We start from the raw sequence: 7,315 nt of genomic DNA, 5'->3' as shown, positions 1-7,315 counted from the left end.
GACCCTGAAATTACAAGGCCGATTCGTAACCATTACACTACCAGAGCTCCTTTTAATAGCTGCTAGAAAGAGATAAAACAATAAACTTCATCCTAACGTGATACAATAATGGATTGTGTGTACGCTTCAGGGGAGGTGGCAGAAGAGGGTACTGTAAGCTGTGTGTGTAGGATTGGAAAGGTTTTTTCGGGGAGAAGACGTCTGAATCAGAGCATGGGGACTGAAGAAGGGACCCTCCTTCAGGTACCCTTTCTGCTCTGAAGTCCCATAGCACCTACACCTGGTCCCCTCCATGGACACCTACTTCTGGTGTCCTGTGCAGTTGGTACCTTTGCTTGTGAATCTGTTTCTATCTTGTCTCCAGCTAACCTGAGACAGAGCTCAGCCCTCATGTCACTTAACACTCATGACACTCAACAATGATTTAAAAACCACGCAACAGAGTGAGTCCCAGAGATTGGCTCTCCTCACCCCAAACATTTTATCCAGAGCTTCTCTGAGCTACTCACAGAAGCGGACTCCTTCCTAAGGTGTGTCCATGTATCAATCTAAGTTTGATTTTGCAATCGTGTGAATGTTTATGTATAAAAAAATCAAAACCTAAATGTCACATTGAAATAGTGAAAATAACCAAAGTTGTGAGTGACTGATATGTAGGAATATCACTGAATTTTTTAACAAATCAATTGCTCTTGGTAAAAGTGCCCACAGTAATTAGGTTGCTGTGTGAGAATTTCTATAAAACTTATTTAGTGATATCTTATTTTCCACAAGTGCCGACTTTCTGTTCTGTTCTTACTATTTTCATTCCCTTGCCCTTTTGTCCTCTCTCTTTGCTCCAGAGTAAATATTGGATCTTTTGGTTTCATATGGATGATTTTTCGGTAGCGCACCATACATACAGGTATAGCCTTTACTTTGTGTGCCACTCTGTCATTTCACTAAAAGGTGATCTCAGGGGACAATTTCAGTTCAAGGTTCAAAGTATATCTCAGGGCAATAGTCTTAGGGAGTCCTCTGGACTCAACTGGTCTAGTAAGTCTAGACTTTTTAAGGATTTCAGAGGTAAATGACTTTTCTATTTGAACATTAATAAATTACTTGTGGAACAAACAAATGTTTTCTGGAGCCCCACTTTGATGTCTTGCTTTCTCTCTTTCTCCCAGATACCCCACCAAGTACAGGCAGCCCCTGACTTACATTACATTAGTAATATGTACTACATAGTATGTTGCATTGTGTAATTTGCTGATTTTATCCTTCTCAGATGGTCACTCACAGATGTTCAATGTTGCGATTTACTGTTGAAAACACTGCCGCATAGCAGGCGATAGCCTGGTCTACTATGAAGACCATGTCAGTATTGGGCGTTGTGATGGATAGAAACTGGGCAACGTTCAACTCTAACGACATAGGACACCTGAGCTGTGCACATGCTAGGCAGCTGTTAGGACTCCAATTTCATAATGACAACTTTATAATCTGGCTTGGATGGTGGCAAAGATCCAAAGAATAAAGATACTGATAGTAGAAGGCAGAGGACTCCTGGTGTGGTGCTGTAGGATCAGCACTGGACTCCAAACTACAAAGTCAGTGGTTCAAACCCACCAGCTTCTCCTCAGAAACCTGATGCAGGGTTGCTATGAGTTGGAACTGACTCGGTGGCACTTAACACTAAAAGGCAAGAATAATGAAAAAAAAAACAAAAGAGTTTCTTAGTTATCGACTTACGTCCCCACAAATTCTGTGCCAACTTGGCTAAGCCATGAATCCAGCATTATGTAATTATCACCATTCTGTGACCTGATGTCATTAGTCTTGTCATTCCTAATCTGTATGATGTTAATAAGGCAGAATACAAGAGGGCTTCAACAAGTTCATGAAAAAATTCCAGTGTCTTTTCATCTATTTTTTCCATGAATTCTTTGCAGCTCCTTTATACAATCTATAGAAGGGGGTTGTATCTTAAGTCAATCTCTTTTGAGATATAAACGAGATTAAACAAGTGCGCTGAGACCAGAGGGACTTCCTACCACTAAGAAAGGCAATGCCTAAGAAAACTGTCTTAGTTAAGTGTCCAGGTTCCACAGTGCTGCTGTACCAGAACTACCACAAGGAGATGGCCTTAACAAACAAAAATTTATTCTCTCACAATTTTGGAGGCTGAATTCAGGGCACCAGTTCTAGGGGGAAACTTTTCTTTCTGTATCAGCTCTGGGAAAGGTCCTTGTCTCTGTTCAACATTTGTGGGTCCAGGGTTCCTTGGAGATTTCCATGTGTTTCGGGATCAATCCTCCCCTCAGTCTAGGGAGTTCTCAACAAGGCCCCCAAGCCCAAAGAATGCAAACCTCCTGGTTCTTCCTTTTCTTGGTGGTAGGAGTCCTGGTATGGTGCTGTAGGATAAGCATTCAACTGCTAGCCACAGGTTGGTAGTTCAAATCTACCAGCTACTCCTCGGAAACCATATACAGGGTCACTATGAATTGGAACTGACTTTTAACAGCACTTAACAACAACAACAATATGTGAATTAGGCAGGATTAGGGTGGGTTGTATCTTATATTATAAGAGGGTATGACTCAAGTCCTACCCTTACTGAAGTCACACCTTTTACCTTGAGTTTGAACCACCAAACTTGTGGTCCAGTGCATTATCCTACAATTCCACACCAGGACTCCCATTGTGTATGGTTTTCATTGTTGTTAAATGCTGTCCAGTATAGGGAAACCCTGTATAGGGTTTCCGAGGAGTGTGGTTGGTGGGTCTGAACAACTGACCTTGCAGTGTGCGGTCCAGCATGTTATCCCGCAGTGACACACCAGGACATACAGAGATTAGGATTTACAACACATATTACAAAATACTGCAGTCCTGATGCGGCACTGTAGGATAAAGCACTAGACCACAAGATCAGTTCGAACTACAAAATCGGCTGTTCAAACTCATCAGCTGCTCCTAAGAAACCCTATACAGGTTCACTATGAGTCAGAACTGACGCAACAGCACGTAACATCAACAACATTACAAAAGACAGGACAATTACATCAGACTACAAAAGGGAGGACAACCACACAATACTGGGAATCATGGCCTACTCAAGTTGACACAGCTTTTGGGGAAACACAATTCAATTCATGACGAAGAACCTACTTACCTCAGAGTAACTGGAATAAAACACCATTGTAAGCTGGGAACTACCTGCAAAGTTTATTTGCTTTCATACTCTCTCTCCTTTTCTAGACCTAAATTGTTCATATTAGGTCCCATCTTCTATTCGTAGCATATCTCTGAATCCCTAAAGCTCTGCACATTGCCTGGCTTTCAGTGCAGACATCTGACGTGTGCCTATTAAATGCATTGTGTCTCTTGACCGAAGAGTTAGAGTTTGAGCAGAACCCTAAAGAATGGGTTGGATGTGGGCAAATGGAAAAGATGACTAAGGATGGCAGGCAAATGAACAGGGTAAGGCAAAATGTACCTCGGTAGACGTGGAGAGGTCACAAGGTTTGGGAGTCCTGGTGTGGTGCTGCAGGATAATGCACTGGACCACAAGGTCAGTTTGAACCAAAAGATCAGCGGTTCAAACCCACTCTTTGGAAACCCTACATATCAGTTGGAACTAACTCGATGGCACTTAACAACAAACAACACAAGGTCAGATTATCATTTCTTGGAATTCCCAAAGGATTAAAATTGCAAGTTATAAAAAATGAAATGGAATGCATAAACATCGATACCCTAGGCATCAGTAAGCTGGAAAGGGTGGCTTTAGGACTAAGAACAAAATGAGAACAAAATGAGGTGATTCAAGGATTCATCTTTCCACTGACTTCTACAGGATAGAAGTCTTTTTTTTAAGTCTTTTCTTCCCACAGATACTATTATACCAGCTAGAAAACATAAGAGGTGTCCGTTTTTCCCTTAGATCAAGATCATGACATCTGATCGCAAGAGCCATCAAGAGAAACTGTAATCCCAGGTCCCCCCTGGCATACCAGTTCATCTTAAACAAAATCAAGACTAAGGGCCATAAAGTTTAGCATTAATGTCTGAGGTGGGACTCTCTTCTTGATCCTTGAATTGAGAAGGGTCTAAGAAAGTCAAATTGGAGTCCTGGTGTGGCACTGTGGGTTAATGCGCCAGACTGCAAAGCCGTTTGAACTGCAAGGTCAGTAGTTCAAGCTCACCAGCTGCTCCTCAGAAGCCTTATATAGGATTGCTATGGGTCGGAACCAACTCAACGGCACTTCACAGCAACATAGAAAGTCAAATTAGCCTCAAGACAAAAATCAAGGCCCCCAATTTTCTGAAGTGTAATAGCTCGGTGACAGAGCTCAGTTGAAGAGTGGAGGAGAGAAGATTGTGACCCTGAGGCGTCAATGGGCTACAGAGCAGACGATTACCGTGGCACTGTGGGACAAAGCACTGGGCCAAAAGGCTGGTTTGAACCACAAGGCTGGTGGTTCAAACTCACCAGCCACTTCTTGGAAACCCTATACAAGGTTGCAATGAGTCAGAACTGACTCAAAGGCACTTAACAACAACAACGCATGGTCTTTGTAACGCCCACCAAACAACGTTTTCACCCTGCTAGGTCTGGGTAACTGCCACCCGTAAGTCTGGCGGGCTGGGGAGGGCTTGCATGTGGCTGTGAGTCTGGAAGCTATACCACAGGTGTTTTAAATACCAGCAGGATCACCCACAGTAGACAGGGTTCAGCTGAGCTTCCAGATGAAGCCAGACTAGGAAGAAGGACAGACAGACTACTTCTGAAAATTAATCACTGAAAACCTTATGAATAACACTGAAACACTGTCAGCACCAGAATATTGACTACTGAAACACAATGAAGAGCTTCAGAATATTGTCATATATAGTGCCAAAAGATGAGCCCCTCTGCTTGGAAGACACTCAAAATACAACTGGGGAGGATGTGCCTCAAAGTAGAGTTGACTGAGATGACAAGAATGGAGTAAAGCCTTCAGGACCTTCATTTGCAGATGGGGCGCAACTCACAATGAAGAGAAACAGCTGTAAACATCCATTAACAATTGGACTGTATGAAGTATGAATCTAGAAAAATTGGAAGTTATCAAAAATGAAATGGAACACATAAAGATTGATATCCTAAGCACTAGTAAACTGAAATGGACTAGCACTGGCCACTTTGAATCTGACAATCACATGGTTTACTATACCCGGAATGACAAACTGAAGAGGAATGTGGCATTGCATTCATCATCAAAAAGAACATTTCAAGATATATCTTGAAGTATAATGCTGTGAAGGAGCTCTGGTAGCGTAGGTTTCAAATTGGGCTGCTAATCTCACGGTCAGCAGTTCAAAACTATCAGCTGTTCCGCAGGAGATAGATGAGACTTTCTGCTTCCGTAAAGATTTACAGCTTCGGAAACCCTATGCAGGGTCGCTATGAGTCAGAATCAACTCCACGGCACATAACAACAACAACAATGCTGTCTGTGATAGGATAATATCTATATGCCTACAAAGAAGATCAGTTAATATCATTATTATTCAAATTTACACAGCAACTACTAAAGCCAATAAGGAGCTCTGATAGTGTAGTGGTTATGAATCGGGCTATAAACTGCAAGGTCAGCAGTTTGAAACTACCAGCTGTTCCATGGGAGAAAGATGAGGTTTTCTGCTCCCATAAAGATTTACAGCCTCGGAAACCCTGTACAGAGGTCGCTGTGAGCCAGAACTGACTCCATGGCACATAACCACCACCACTGCCACTAAAGCCAGTGATAATGAAGTTAAAGAATTCTACCAACTTTTTCAGTCTGAAATTGATCAAACGTGCAATCAATCTGTATTGATAATTATCAGTGATTGGAATGCAAAGGTTGGAAACAAAGAGGAAGAATCAGTAGTTGGAAAATAATGGTCTTGCTGACAGAAATGATGCTGGAGATCTCATGATAGAATTTTACAAGACCAATTACATCTTCCATTGCAAATATCTTTTTTAAACAACATAAAAGATGACTATACACATGGACCTCACAGATGGAATCCACAGAAATCAAACTGACTACATCTGTGGAAAGGCACAGTGGAAAAGCTTCACGTCATCAACCAAAACAAGGCCAGGGGCAGACTGTGGAACAGACCATCAATTGCTCATATGCAAGTTCAGGCTGAAGCTGAAGAAAATTAAAACAAGTCCACAAGAGCCAAAATATGACCTTGAACATACCCCACCTGAATTTAGAGGTCATTTCAAGAACAGATTTGATGCATTTGACACTAAAGGCCGAAGACCAGTAGAGTTGTGGGATGACATCAAGAACATCATACAGGAAGAAAGCTAAAGATCATTAAGAAGACAAGAAAGAAGGAAAAGACCAAAATGGCTGACAGAAGAGACTCTGAAATTTGCTCTCCAGTGTAGAGATGCTAAAGCAGCTGGAAGAAATGAGGAGGTAAAAGAGCTGAGAAGAAAATTTCAAAGGACAGCTCAAGAAAACAAAGTCAAACATAACGAAATGTGCAAAGACCTAGAGTTAGAAAATCAAAATGGAAGAACACACTCAGCTCAGCATTCCTCAAGCTGAGGGAACTGAAGAAAAAATTCAAGGCTCAACTTGAAATATTGAATGATGCAGAAAGTATCAAAAGAAGATGTTGGGAGCAGGACCAGTGCTTCCCTGACCAGGCAGCTCAGTTTGTTTTAATCTTGGTTTCCCTTGCATTATAATATAGAATAGACACTGGAGAGGGAGAGAAAGGAATAGTTAGAAACACCACACTAGAAGGCTTGTAAGTCTGTCTTCTGCCTATGACTGATTGGAATACCTAAAATGGGGCTATAGCGTACCCAGGGAACGAGGCTTCTTGTGGAGCCTTTGCAATACATAAAACTATAGGTAGAAACCGGAACCACATCCAGATCTCCAGAGATAAGAAATCTCCACTTGAAAGGATGAGCAGACCAGCCTGGAGCAGCTAGAAGAATAAAAGATACCTCTTGAAAGAAAGACCTGCAGGAAAAATGGAGGTAGATGGACTGTTACTACAAGAACAAACAAATGGCTTCCCTAGAAAACATCAAGGCAAGTGGCCAGGTCCTCTCAACGCAAAGCCCCTTCCAAGTCTAAGACTCAACGGAAATGCACGCTCTGATTGGTGACCATACACATCACCGATGGGGAGAAGTGGGGTAAAAGCAGCTAAGCCCTACAATGTTCAGCGGACTTCTGTGGACCCAGTTGGGGACCTGGTTGGCAAGCAGTGTGAAGAGGCCTGGGGACTCTTGGGCCCAGAGTCAGTGGCGTGGCCACGGAGGACT

Source organism: Chrysochloris asiatica, unplaced genomic scaffold (assembly GCF_000296735.1).
Source record: "Chrysochloris asiatica unplaced genomic scaffold, ChrAsi1.0 scaffold00020, whole genome shotgun sequence".
NCBI classification, from domain to species: domain Eukaryota; kingdom Metazoa; phylum Chordata; class Mammalia; order Afrosoricida; family Chrysochloridae; genus Chrysochloris; species Chrysochloris asiatica.
This window is presented reverse-complemented; position numbering follows the sequence as displayed.